The sequence below is a fragment of the Phocoena sinus genome, chromosome 3, assembly GCF_008692025.1.
Source record: "Phocoena sinus isolate mPhoSin1 chromosome 3, mPhoSin1.pri, whole genome shotgun sequence".
Taxonomy (NCBI): domain Eukaryota; kingdom Metazoa; phylum Chordata; class Mammalia; order Artiodactyla; family Phocoenidae; genus Phocoena; species Phocoena sinus.
Genome location: NC_045765.1, coordinates 154044612 through 154060214, shown reverse-complemented (window position 1 = coordinate 154060214; position 15603 = coordinate 154044612). Strand labels below are relative to the sequence as shown.

The 15603-nt window shown below is 33.5% G+C and overlaps 1 pseudogene; it reads left to right on the top strand.

Moving 5' to 3' along the window:
• Window positions 1-14689, top strand: part of LOC116751131 — a 32263-nt pseudogene extending 17574 nt beyond the window's left edge.
• Window positions 14690-15603: the final 914 nt, after the last annotated feature.

Genomic DNA, 15603 nt, shown 5'->3' with positions numbered 1-15603 from the left:
AGGGTGAAAAGGCAACCTATGGAATGGGAGAAAATATTTGCAAGCCATATATCTGTAAGGGTTTAATATCCAAAGTATACAAGCAAATAGTCTGACTTAAAAATGAGCAAAGGACCTAAACAGACATTTCTCAAAAGAAATACAAATGTCAAAGAGTTATATGAAAAGGAGCTGAACATCACCAATCATTGGGAAATGCAAATCAAAACCACAATGAGGTATCATCTTACACCTGTTAGAATGTAGATATCATTCTAACATACGGAGAAAATGGAACAGTTTTATGCTGTTGGTGGGAGTGTAAATTGGCACAGTCATTATGGAAAATAGTATGGAGATTCCTGGAAAATTTAAAAATAGAACTACCATATGATCCAGCAACTCCACTTCTGGGTATATATCCGAAGGAAATGAAATCAGTTCTTCGAAGAAATATCTGCACTCCATGTTCATTGTAGCATTATTCACAAGTGCTAAGATATGGAAACAAACTAAACAGCCATCAATGGATGTGTGGATAAAGAAAATGTGGTATATACATGAAATGGAATACTTTTCATTATTTAAAAAGAAGGAAATCCTGCCATTTGTGGCAACACAGATAAAAGTTTCATCATCTGGAGAATGGTCAACTGTAGGACATTATGCTAAGTGAAATAAGTAGTCAGAGAGAGAAGAACAAATACTGCATTATCTCATTTATGTGTGAAATATTAAATTGTCAGACTCACAAAAACAGAATAGAATCGTGGTTGCCAGGGACTAGAGTATGGAAACAGGGACCTGTTGATCAAGGGGTACAAAGTTTCAGTTATGCAAGATTAATAAGGTCTGAAGATCTAATGTACAGCAATGTGACTATAGTTAACAATACTATATTGGATATTTGAAATTTGCTAAGTGGTTAGATCTTAAGTGTTCTCAGCACCATGGGAAAAAAAAAGAAAAAAGACAATGTTCACTGTGTGAGGTGATGAATATGTTAATTAGCTCAATTGTTATGATTACTTCACAATGTATAAGTAAATCAAAACATAAAGTAGTATACCTTAAATATATATAATTTTTATTTGTTAATTATACTTCTGTACCACTTGGTGGGGGGGAAGAATGATGCTTCACAAATGCCTTCGATGGTCCAGAAGACAATGTTATTTAAGAAAAATGCAGGAATGAGAAATCATTTTCATACAGTTTTACTGGCAGTGTTTTTGCTTTCTTAGTGATAGATGAAATAAGACTGCATAGTGCATAGCATAGTGATGCCTTATATATGATGAAATACAGTCCTTAAGAAATTTTACCCATAATTTCAAATTTTGTTTAATAATTATTAAAGTTGTATAATTATAATATCAATAAGTATTAATATTATATCAAATAGCATTGAAGACAATAAGTATTAAATATTATATGAGGCATTTTATGTAAATTGAAATGAATAAAATTGCAGAAACATACAAGTCATGATTATGTGTGTACCAGATAAACTATCTTCAAAAATATTCAATTATAATGATTAAAATAACTCAAGAAACTCACAGAAATACAGTTCCACAAAAAACAACTTCAATACAATTTGTCTGAAACAAGTAAATAGGACAAATATGATTAAAAACACCTAATAAATATTTAAAAGGTTAAATAATATATATTTATACAAATACATTAGAAAAATATATCAATTTTTAGTGATATTTAGTCTTAGATAAATCTTGTTAGTGATATCTAGTCTTGGATAAATATTATATGCCTTTTTCTAGATGAATATATACATAATGAAAGATAAAGAAAACAAGTTGGGCAGATATTTTTTAATACAACATGATAAAATAAATTTTTAAAACATGAAACAAATGACAATATGTTTCTACTCTTTTCTAAAACCTTTAATGTAGCTGATATTAATTTTGTCACTTAGCTTTCCACATCTTTCCTAATGTTTAAAGATATAGCTGAGTCACCCATGTAAGGTCTTCTTCCTTCCATTTTTTTCTCTTCCTTTTTCCCAGCCTTTTCTGCTTTTCTTCTGTCTCCCCTGCTTTCCTCCCCTCCCTCTTGTCTTTCCCCCTTTGCTCTTTTCTGTTTTCCCTCCTCCTCCTTCCTCCCTTTCTTCCTTCCTTCCTTCCTTATCTCTAATCTTTCCCTGTTATATTGAGAAAAAAATCTGTTCAGGTTATTACCCTTATTCATCTTGCTTGAAATAAGATTGTATATAATTAAATATTTAAATAAATATAATATAAATCAAATCCATAATCAGCAAATAATTGCTGCCTCTGAAAGTTAATAATAATTTTACTATTTACACATGAGTTTTTAATTTTTTACAATTTGTTTTGCTTCTTGTGTAGTTTATATGTTGAAATTTTTAGTTTGCTTTATTTGCTTTGCCTTTTTTGGCCGATCATAACAATAAAATACTACATTGATAATACAGGGCATATATGTAATATGTAATCAAAATTCATGGAAAACTAAAAATGAATGAGGCAAAATAAATGTATCTGTAAATGGTAAATTATAAAAGAGAAATGAATGTAATATGTGCATAAACAAGTTTTACTTAAACTCCATTACATTAGTGGAATAATGAACACTGATAGTGCTATGTAAAAGCTTTTCCATGTCTGGCCATTCGTTGAGTTTTGTCCAGTATGTAGGTGTACATAGCACCAAAGTAAGGAACAAGTACTGATACATGCTACAACATGGATAAATTGTGAAATACTATGCTAAATGAAAGAAGTGAGTCACAGAGGACCGTATGTGATTCCATTCGTATGAAATGTTCAGAATAGGCAAATCTATAGATAAAGTATATTGGTTGCCTAGAGCTAAAGATGGGGGTAAAGTGGGTAAAATAGAATGGGAAGTGACTACTAATGTTTACAGAGTTTTTGAGGAGCTGATAAAATTCCCCAGAATTAGATTGTGGTGATATATTCACAACTCTGCCAACGTACTAATAAAAGATTGAATAATACATTTTAAATAGGTGAATTTTATGGTTATGATTTGTATCATAATAACACTTAAAAACATGTTCTTTTAATAAATTACAATGATCTATGAAAAAAATTTACATAATCCTTTAAAGTTTCTTAGTAACCTAAAATTTAACTTTTAGACCACAAATTATCTAAATGAAAAGGGAACCATGTATATAATATTTCTAGAAATAATGCAAACAAAAATAAGAAAACTGAGGCAACATTAGAGAAAGAAAATCTTTAATGGTTTAGTATGTAATGTTAATTCTATGAGAAGCTTTATTTAAATACTACAGAAACGTTAGAGGATTACATATAATTCTTCAAATTGTTTCTGAAACATCGTGTGATATATTTTATTTGAATTACTAAGTAATCTGCTTATTTGCTGAATAACTTAAAAGCAGTTCTTTTAGTTATATAATGTAGAATTCATAATATTTTAAATTTTTGTATGTGCTTCCCATGATATGTGGTTTTTATTTAATCTTTGGTTAAACAGATTGGTATAACCTATTAATTATACTTACAAAATATAAAGTGTTTGACAGCAAGGGCAATACGTTTTTACATATTAAATCAAGTAAAGAAACTTGATTTTTTTTCTAAAATACGTGACACGCCCAGGAAGGGGAAAATTAAAGGTACTGGACTCTATCAAAGATACAGATTTCAGCAATGTAGCTATAATATACTCTGATCCAGTTTAATACAGCAAAGAGATTCCTCTGAAACCAAGCTGAAACCTGTCTCCTATAATGTTTATCGTATCATCCTATTCTAAATACCTTTGAAGCCACTTCATGGTACCCATTCAAACATCTTATTTGTTCTGAATAGAAATGTGAATAGTGCTTTTCAGGCACAGAAAGATTTATTGCATTTTCTCGATCCTAGACTGTGGAGAGACTATGAAGAAAATTATCTGTTCATGTGTTTGCCTGTGGTGAGGTTATAAAAGATACTGCCATTTCTTCTCTACTTCTGTATTATAAATATTTAGTGAGTAATAGATATTACCTTTAAGCCAAAACAACAAAAAATTAGGAGTTACTTAAAAAATTTTTAAGTTAGTCATATATTTACCAAAGTACAGGGACACTAAAATTTGGTTAAAGTATTAAAGTTATCAATTTTATACAAAATTTTAATCTTGAGTATAAAAACATATGGTTTCTTAAAATTAGCTAAATATGAGTTAAGAAAAATAAACCTAAGGAAATGCTAACAAATATTTTATCAAGTGTTGAGTTGATTTAAACATGTAATTTTTAAATATAAAGTAAAGGCAGCTAGACCCTAAGCTGCCCTCCCCCGCAAAATGAGAGACAGAGAATCAGAAGAAAACCAAAGATCTCCTGAAGCCTTGATTATAAATCTTACGGACCTAATGACACTTCTGTGTAGTCCTGATGTCAATATTTTACATAATATGAAATAATTTAAAACATTTTTCATTTTAATGAAATGTTTCTTACAATTTTATTATTAGCACTTTGCCTAGGAAAATTGAAAAGTAAAATAATAACAATTTAATTAAAACTATATTTTATTTGATTTTTAAACATTATTAGAATTTTGCAAGATACTGGCCATAAAAAAAAAATTTACTGTTTGAATGTATACAAAGCAAGAAAATGCAGCCAAGCAAATATTAAGTAAACTCCAAATTTTCAGGATCAAAAATCTAAAAGAGGTAAACACTACTTCTGATTTATGAGCTAGAGAACATGCAAGAAAACATCAGTGGTATAGTTTGAGGTTTAAGATTTGGAAAGCAAAATCATTAAAGAGAAGAAAGGTTGTATATAAAATGAGTGACAGTGGTAAGGTGTAGTAGAGTGTTGCTGTGCCAGCTTGAATTTTGGTTTTTTTAGTTGATGCTTTGCAATCTTTGCATCCCTGTGACTTACCATGTAAAACACACAACTGAAAATGTAGATCAGCAAGAGTGAAGTCCTGGTTCAGTACCATCTTGTGGGAGAAGTTCACTTTCTTATAAGCATTCTTTGGATGAGATATTTAAGAAGAGTCAGGTGGGTGTTAAGGCAAATTATTTTTCCTACATTTTTGTGTATTTTAATCATTAAATAACCTTTACATTTTATAAGTGTATGGTTTATTTCATATGGTAGTTTGAAGTTGAGCATTTAAACATGATTTTACATTATTTTTTTAAATTTTAGTTGAGATGGTTCTTTTAAGGATGAGAACTGAAATCCAAATAGATCAAATAAGTTAGGTTTTCTCTGGAAGACTGAGGCAGATTTCACAAGCACCCACAAAGTGTTATGAAAATACGATTGTCATCTAAGGGACAATTCCATACCATTCATTGAAGATATAGAATAAATATTAAATGCTGCTTATTCCTTCTAGACATAGAATTGCTTTATTATTTTACTATTTTTTTAAACATCCAGTGAAATGTGCAAGGTGGAGATGATGCCTGGAAATTCATATTGGCCAATATCTTCTAACAATCTGCTCTGGGAAATTGGTGGTATTTTGCATCCTATTTCAGCCTTATTCAGGCTTGAAATGTGGCACAATAGTCAGTATAAGCAACTGGTACATCATGACCATCTGGCTTTTTTTGGCAAAGTGCAGTTGTAATTTCATAATACTGTGGGAAACAGTGACATATGCTTAGTGTAGCATTCTATCCAAAATGGATAAACCAATTCACTGTAATCCTGATAATGCGAGTGTTGTGGAACACTTTTTTACCGTGTGTGTGTGTGTGTGTGTGTGTGTGTGTGTGTGTGTGTTGGCAATCTTTTTTAAAAACAGCATGTTTCTATTTTTCTATGAAGGAAAAAATGTTCTTTGAAACATAAACACACACACACACACACACAAATCATAGCAAAGCAAAATTATACAAAGTTTCAAAGGGAATAGGAAGAAAATAAAGATTCTCTTTTTACCACTCTCAGTTTCGCAGTCCAACTACTCAGAGGTAAGCGCAACATATTTTATGTATCCTTCCATACATATGCACAGATTATACATAGATGCAAATAAAATTGCAAATATATTTTAGACGTATTCAAAAGTGAGAATGTGTTTTAGATAAGCAAGATGATGCTCAATATATATCTTCAACTTCGCTTTATTATTCTATGGTTTTCCATTGTAAGGCTATCTTGAAACTACAGAATTTGTCTAATTCAACCTATATTTCTAGTTATTAATATTGTTTTCTAGATTTTGGTTTAGGGGCAATTGTAAATACTATTTCAGCATATCTGTAAGTGTATATCAGTGTCCTTCGTGGAGTAGATTACTTTAGATTACTTTCAAAAGCACAAGTGAAAATTCTATCTCCAATATAGTACTGGTTACTTTTTGAACAAAATAAACAAACAATATGCCCACAAAACTGGATGATTTTTACTTTAGTGTATGTATTATACTCAGGCATAGAACAGCAAATAATGAACATCTACTCTACTTTGGCATTGTTGTAGATACATTATATTACAAAATTAAATATAAATACATTTCATCCCTTTTTAGCACTAGCAATTTTAATCTAAAGCTTACTCTGTCAAATATCAGTATGTAATCAAAGATTTATTTGGTTGTTATTTGTGTGATATAGATTTTATGTCTATTCTAATCTCACATTTTCTGTGTCCCCATTAAAAATAAAAAGTGTTTCTCATGCAAAGCATTTTTTTTAAAAATTTCTTTGTATTTCAGCAGCTGTATTAAGATGTGCCTAGGTGTGATTTTCTTTTTATTAGTTTTTATTGTACTTCAGGAATCTGGGGGTTAATGTCTATTATGTTTTTTAGAAAATGTTTAGCTAGTGTTTCTTCAAATATTTCCACTTAAATTATATATATTTTAGAATTTCTTATGCTTCTCACATATTTCTTCCCCCCCCCCCCTCCGTTTTTTTCTGCACTATCCATTCTCTTTATTTATCTCTTCTCTTTATTTCTGTGTGTTCAATTCAATAATCTTACATTGGGTCTAGCCTGCATTTAAAAGGATATATTGAAATCCTAATTTCATTTTATTTTTTTTTTAAACATCTTTATTGGGGTATAATTGCTTTACAATGGTGTGTTAGTTTCTGCTTTATAACAAAGTGAATCAGCTATACATATACATATGTTCCCATATGTCTTCCCTCTTGCGTCTCCCTCCCTCCCACTCTCCCCATCCCACCCTTCCAGGCTGTCACAAAGCACCGAGCTAATATCCCTGTGCCTTGCGGCTGCTTCCCCCCAGCTATCTACCTTACTACGTTTGTTAGTGTGTATATGTCCATGACTTTCTCTCGCCCTGTCAAAACTCACCCCTCCCCCTCCCCATACCCTCAAGTCCGTTCTCCAGTAGGTCTGCGTCTTTATTCCTATCTTACCCCTAGGTTCTTCATGACATTTTTTTTCCCTTAAATTCCATATATATGTGTTAGCATACGGTATTTGTCTTTTTCTTTCTGACTTACTTCACTCTGTATGACAGACTCTAGGTCTATCCATCTCATTACAAATAGCTCAATTTCATTTCTTTTTAAGGCTGAGTAATATTCCATTGTGTATATGTGCCACATCTTCTTTATCCATTCATCCGATGATGGGCGCTTAGGTTGTTTCCATGTCCTGGCTATTGTAAATAGAGCTGCAATGAACATTTTGGTACATGACTCTTTTTGAATTTTGGTTTTCTCAGGGTATATGCCAAGTAGTGGGATTGCTGGGTCATATGGTAATTCTATTTGTAGTTTTTTAAGGAACCTCCATACTGTTCTCCACAGTGGCTGAACCAATTCACATTCCCACCAGCAGTGCAAGAGTGTCCCCTTTTCTCCACACCCTCTCCAGCATTTATTGTTTCTAGATTTTTTGATGATGGCCATTCTGACTGGTGTGAGATGATATCTCATTGTAGTTTTGATTTGCATTTCTCTAATGATTAATGATGTTGAGCATTCTTTCATGTGTTTGTTGGCATTCTGTATATCTTCTTTGGAGAAATGTCTATTTAGGTCTTCTGCCCATTTTGGATGGGGTTGTTTGTTTTTTTGTTATGAGCTGCATGAGCTGCTTGTAAATTTTGGAGATTAATCCTTTGTCAGTTGCTTCATTTGCAAATGTTTTCTCCCATTCTGAGGGTTGTCTTTTGGTCTTGGTTATGGTTTCCTTTGCTGTGCAAAAGCTTTGAAGTTTCATTAGGTCCCATTTGTTTATTTTTGTTTTTATTTCCATTACTCTAGGAGGTGGGTCAGAAAGGATCTTGCTGTGATTTATGTCATAGAGTGTTCTTCCTATGTTTTCTTCTAAGAGTTTGATAGTTTCTGGCCTTACATTTAGGTCTTTAATCCATTTTGAGCTTATTTTTGTGTATGGTGTTAGGGAGTGATCTAATCTCATACTTTTACATGTACCTGTCCAGTTTTCCCAGCACCATTTATTGAAGAGGCTGTCCTTTCTCCACTGTACATTCCTGCCTCCTTTATCAAAGATAAGGTGTCCATATGTGCGTGGGTTTATCTCTGGGCTTTCTATCCTGTTCCACTGATCTATCTTTCTGTTTTTGTGCCAGTACCATACTGTCTTGATTACTGTTGCTTTTGTAATATAGTCTAAAGTCAGGGAGCCTTATTCCTCCAGCTCCTTTTTTCGTTCTCAAGATTGCTTTGGCTATTCGGGGTCTTTGTGTTTCCATACAAATTGCAAATTTTTTGTTCTAGTTCTGTGAAAAATGCCAGTGGTAGTTTGATAGGGATTGCATTGAATCTGTAGATTGCTTGGGTAGTAGAGTCATTTTCACAATGTTGATTCTTCCCATCCAAGAACATGGTATAATCTCTCCATCTATTTGTATCATCTTTAATTTCTTTCATCAGTGTCTTATAATTTTCTGCATACAGGTCTTTCGTATCCTTAGGTAGGTTTATTCCTAGATATTTTATTCTTTTTGTTGCAATGGTAAATGGGAGTGTTTTCTTGATTTCACTTTCAGATTTTTCATCATTAGTATATAGGAATGCCAGAGATTTCTGTGCATTAATTTTGTATCCTGCTACTTTACCAATTCATTGATTAGCTCTAGTAGTTTTCTGGTAGCATCTTTAGGATTCTCTAATGTATAGTATCATGTCATCTGCAAACAGTGACAGCTTTACTTCTTCTTTTCCGATTTGGATTCCTTTTATTTCCTTTTCTTCTCTGATTGCTGTGGCTAAAACTTCCAAAACTATGTTGAATAAGAGTGGTGAGAGTGGGCAACCTTGTCTTGTTCCTGATCTTAGTGGAAATGCTTTCAGTTTTTCACCATTGAGGATGATGTTTGCTGTGGGCTTGTCATATATGGCTTTTATTATGTTTAGGAAAGTTCCCTCTATGCCTACTTTCTGGAGGGTTTTTATCATAAATGGGTGTTGAATTTTGTCGAAAGCTTTCTCTGCATCTATTGAGATGATCATATGGTTTTTCTCCTTCAATTTGTTAATATGGTTTATCACATTGATAGATTTGCGTATATTGAAGAATCCTTGCATTCCTGGAATAAACCCCACTTGATCATGGTGTATGATCCTTTTAATGTGCTGTTGGATTCTGTTTGCTAGTATTTTGTTGAGGATTTTTGCATCTATGTTCATCAGTGATATTGGCCTGTAGTTTTCTTTCTTTGTGACATCCTTGTCTGGTTTTGGTATCAAGGTGATGGTGGCTTCGTAGAAGGAATTTGGGAGTGTTCCTCCCTCTGCTATATTTTGGAAGAGTTTGAGAAGGATAGGTGTTAGCTCTTCTCTAAACGTTTGATAGAATTCACCTGTGAAGCCATCTGGTCCTGGGCTTTTGTTTGTTGGAAGGTTTTTAATCACAGTTTCAATTTCAGTGCTTGTGATTGGTCTGTTCATATTTTCTATTTCTTCCTGATTCAGTCTTGGCAGGTTGTGCATTTCTAAGAATTTGTCCATTTCTTCCAGATTGTCCATTTTATTGGCATAGAGTTGCTTGTAGTAATCTCTCATGATTTTTTTTATTTCTGCAGTGTCAGTTGTTACTTCTCCTTTTTCATTTCTAATTCTATTGATTTGAGTCTTCTCCCTTTTTTTCTTGATGAGTCTGGCTAGTGGTTTATCTATTTTGTTTATCTTCTCAAAGAACCAGCTTTTAGTTTTATTGATCTTTGCTATTGTTTCCTTCATTTCTTTTTCATTTATTTCTGATCTGATTTTTATGATTTCTTTCCTTCTGCTAGCTTTGGGGTTTTTTTGTTCTTCTTTCTCTAATTGCTTGAGGTGCAAGGTTAGGTTGTTTATTCGAGATGTTTCCTGCTTCTTAAGGTGGGCTTGTATTGCTATAAACTTCCCCCTTAGAAAAATCCTAATTTCATTTTAAATTCTAAAATTTCCATTTGATTTGTTTTTAGATATTGAATCTCTTTTAGATATTGCAATGTTGACACAAATAATCAGTAAAGAATCTATACTAAGAAATAGAATAGAGTTTTATTCAAGCCAAACTGAGGACTAGCTCAGGAGTGCAGCCTCTACCAAGGAAGAAACTGCTCCAGACAAGCATGGTTTTCAGTACAGTTTTATACCTTATTAGAACAAAAAACATTCATCAAACATGACAGGGGTACGTTCCTTCAGGTTTCAACAGAGGTGTATAGTTACAGATTAGCATGTACACAGAAAGTCTCATGACCCTGGCATCTGGGAAGGGAACCTTATCTTTGAAGGCATGGCAACACTGTTGTCATAGGAAGGGAGGCATTTTCTATCTTCAAAGTGGACATTCTTTACTTTAATGATTAAAGCAGATGTACAATGTATGTTTGGCAGGCCACAAGTCAGGCTGTTCTATTTCACATAAACTTCAGGTGAAATTATGTATAAGCCAGAATGGCTTCCCCGTACCCCAATATGCAAAAATTTCTTCCATCAAAAATTTTCTGAAAAAAAAAATTCTGCTGAAAATCTCTATTATGTTTTCAGGACATGAGAAACTTAAATTATCCTTTCAAGAAGGTAAAACATCCAAATCTCAATAGCGTTTCATGTGTAACATCCATTAGATCATAAGTCAGATGGGTACTTCTGACCTGCCCACTGCTGGCCCAGTGAAACCAGCTTGAAACCGTGACAAAGCGGCGCTGAACATGCTGCAAACTTTTCACATATGAGAGTTTCTATCTGAAGCTGCTTCTGTTTCTCACTGGTTTAATAATCACTGTTCCTATAGGGTTATATTTTACTACTAAATCGCATATATTTGAAAGAGCCTTTGGTATAGAGACAACTGTGTTTATGCCAATATTTTTTCCTGTGGTTGCTGTCCATGTGATCATGGTGCTTTTTGTCTCAGAGGCATTTGTATTCAATGTGGACAACTGGAAAAAATGTATATTAAAAAAAAGAAAAAGAAAAATTCTCCCATAATTTTACCACCCATAGATAACTGCTATTTTGGTTTATATTCTGCTCAGTTTTGAAAACTATTTCTTACTGCTAGTTTAATATGTACTTGTAGTTTAAGGTAACATTCTACCAGGTTACCTGAGAGCTATTTGTAGCCTTTCACATGAGTGGCTATTTAATTTTGCTGTTTTCTAATAAAACATATTTTACCTTTTTTTCTTCTATTTGAATTTTATTTTAATTTTTTATATAGCAGGTTCTTATTAGTTATCTATTTTATACATATTAGATAAGTTACCTTTTATCATTTAACTAGGCATCACATTATTCAAGTATCCTGCTATTGATACTTGAATAAATGACTTAAAACAATGATCTTTACTTAAATGGTTAGGCATAAAAATGGTTAAGCAAGAAAACCAAGAAATGGTTAGGCATAAAAACCAAGTAAAAGGCATTCATTTTTATTTGTTGAGAAGAATAAATTATAAGAGTGTATTGTTATTTGGGGTCTATTTTTATTCTTATTGTGGTTACATGCCATCTACAATTTAAAATCTCCTTTAAGCAGTTAATCCAAATATAAAATGTTATAAATATTTGATATGGGAGTATTACGTTGGGTAGGTTTGTAGGCAGTCCCATCTTTGGATGTGCAAACATACTTAGAATTGTTGTTCATCTCATTTCTTTTTATATAATGCCAATGTTTTTCTTGTATTTGGGGGATCTTTTTCGCTACTTGTAAAAGATTAACATCTATAGTGTTCGATCGTTTTGTAGATCTTAGATATTTGCTGAGTAGATATTAATATGTGTGTGTTTCTTCAAGTATTTAAACCATGGATACATTCAAAAGCAATTCTAGCTGCCACCTGGTAAAACATATCCTATGGTGTCTACCTTATTCAGATGTATACACTGCAAGTGTTTTAAAGTTGGAATCAAATACTGGCATTGATATTTTAAAAGATTGCATAATAAGCTTGTTTTTAAGCCTCTAGATTTTTTCCCCTAGATTTTGACTGTTGACTCACTAGTCACTGATATTTTTAACTATATTAAATAGATAGTATTTATTTATTTATGGCATTTGAAAAATAAATATATTTTTCAAGCTCTTTCTCTGGTGTCTTCTAGGGTGTATGTACTTGATGTACAGAAAGAAAAGCTACAGTTAACCCGTGTAAATGTCTTAGTGATATATGAAATTTTAAACAATGATTATTAAAATAATAACCTTAATTAGGAATTGCAACTTGAAGTGTCAGTACAAGCTGCAGGTTTTACACCATTTACTGTAACCAACATAAAATTTTTTTTTTTTTTGTGGTATGCGGGCCTCTCACCGCTGCGGCCTCTCCCGCTGCGGAGCACAGGCTCCGGTCGCGCAGGCTCAGCGGCCATGGCTCACGGTCCCAGCCGCTCCGCGGCATGTGGGATCTTCCCAGACCGGGGCACGCACCCGCGTCCCCTGCATCGGCAGGCGGACTCCCAACCACTGCGCCACCAGGGAAGCCCCACCAACATAAAATTTTTACCATTAAATGAATATATTAGAAGAAAAGCTGCTATGATCTATTTATTAAAAACTTTGAGATAGATAAAAAGCACTAAAATAACTGTAGCTAGATGACTTTTTACATAAATGTACATTTGTTTTATCATAACCCTTATCAAGATTTTTCTAGCATCCTTTAATCTTTTTTTCAGTCAGTAGGTCCCCAACAAAGGCGGTTCTAACAACACAAAGTAATCTTGACTGTTTTTGAACTATATATGTATGGTATCATGGAGTATATATTATTTGTGCTTACTTTTTTGTGTGTTGTGTGTAAAAAGTTATTTTTGTGTGTGTTTTTGCTTTTTTAGCAAAAAAAAAGGCATTGTGTTTTATGGGTATTTCATAATTTAGTAATACGTTCTACCACTAATGGACACTGGGTTGTTTTTGTTTTTTAACTGTTATGCATGAAATGCTATGAAAATAATTTCACTTTGTGTGTGTGTGTATGTGTGGACATTGGCACTCATTTCCTTTGCGCACATACCTATGAGTATAAATGCTGGGTCATAAAATAGGTGTTTGTTTAGTTTTAACAGTATTGTCAAAGAGTGTTCAAAACTTATTGTATCAATCTTTACTTCCATCTAGAAAATTATGATTCCCTCTGACTTCACATTTTATCCAACACTTATTATTATCACCGTTTAATTATAATTCCAGTGTGTGTGTCTGTCCTTCTTATAGTTTGATATGCACTTACTTGATAAGTACTGTGCTGAAACAACTTTTTTTATTCTTAGGAGTCTTTGATATCCTCATTTATTATTATTATCTCTCAGATTATTTATACTTTGTTTTATTAATTTATGGGATTAAAAAATCCAGATAGGAGAACTTACTCAGTTCTGCAAATATTTTCTCTGTTTCTGGCTTGTTCCTTCTTCTGTGATTTTTGGTTGATAGAAGTTATCAATTTTAGTGATGAGCAAACTATCCATCTTTACTTTTACGGTTATTGATTTCTGTGATGTGTTTAACAAATGTTTTTGTACCCTGGTCATGTATTCTTCCTTCTTTTCTCTAAGTTTTATCACTCTATGAATATTTAAAGCATCTGAGCTTAATTTTTGTGTGTAGTGAGACCCAAACTAAATTCCCGGTGAAGGTGAAAGTAGAGAAATAAGAATTGAAGATGTCCCAGACCAGGAACAACTGGATGCCCTTCCGCAGTGTCTGTTGGAGGAAGAGTTACAAGGACAGGGTGCATCTGGCTGAGGAAGCCTGGAAGACCCACTCAGATACCCACAGCATGGATTGCTCCATCATTGTGGCCACCGGCAAAAGGCCATCTGCCCACTTCTGCCACCAGCAAATGAGGAAGAAGAGGAAGATGGATGGGCTGGCAGAGGGAGACTGCAGGAAGCCAATAAGTATGTGATCAAGCTGTTTGACTGGAGTGGTGATTTAGCTCGGTTTAGGGAGAACACACTGCTGTAGTCAATCTGTAGCGCCTGGATGTGCAGTAGCCTCTCATTGCTAATGTGGCAACGCTCGTCCAGCTCACTGCTAATCACAGTGTTTGAGGATGCAGAGGTTTCAGAGGTCACCAACAGCAAGAGTCGTTAGGTGTACAAGCTGCTTTCGCCCATAGCCCCTGGGCCACCTGGAGATGCCTGCAGATTCTGCATACCTTCCCCACTGCAGCCAGAGACACAGGATACCCCCAATGATGGGGCCAAGTCTGAGCCCTCAACTACAGCAATGTGGAGAACTGGAAACTCATTTGACAGTGGTTGACCAGCATCCTTACTCATAAATCATGAAGTTACAATAGGAGATGTCAGAGAAAGAGTGATGTTCCCTTGTCCCCCCACTCCAATAAGCATTTCCCTTCTTTGAAAAATAAGGTCAAAGTACATTTTTTCATATAGAGATTCACTTTCACTTAGGACCATTTCTTAAAAAGACCATCATTTCCCCGGTGAACTGCAATGGCCATTTTGCTGCAAGTCAGGCCAATATATATGTGCCGATCATTTTCTGGAATGCCTATTCAACCTATCTTTTGACTGTGCTTATGCCAGTATATCTTTATAGTTAGATTTTAAATGTGGTGATATATGCCCATCTATTATTTTCTTCTTTTTCAAGGTTTCCTTGTTTTTTTCTGGGCACTTCTCATTTTCACATGAAAAATAGAATTATATTACCATTCACACACTCACACACACAGAGACTGCTTATGATTGGAATCAAAATCAACTTGGAGAGAAGAGACATTTTAACCTCTTGAGTCTTCTAACTCATAAATATAGTACATCTCACCATTTATTTTGGCCTTTTTAGTTTCTCAGAGCAATAATTTTTAGTTTTCATTGTATATAACTGGGACATTTTTGTTACATTTATATTATAAACATTTGTATATATATGACCCATTAGTAGTCAGGAGAGCATTGTGTAAAATCACTAGACAAAGGAATAGAAGAATTTAAAACATGTGTGTCAGTAACTTAGGTAAGTAAAAGTTTAAGTAAACTAAGAAAAGCGAGGAATACATCCATAAAAACTAACATTTTCTCCAGTAACTTGTCCATTTAGAGAAGTAGGAAAGTGATCAAATTTATCTCAGGAGCAGGGTGTGTGACACTCCAGAGACCATACTGGGAATCTTTGGTTTCACAATGTTTAATACAAATGCATAGACATTT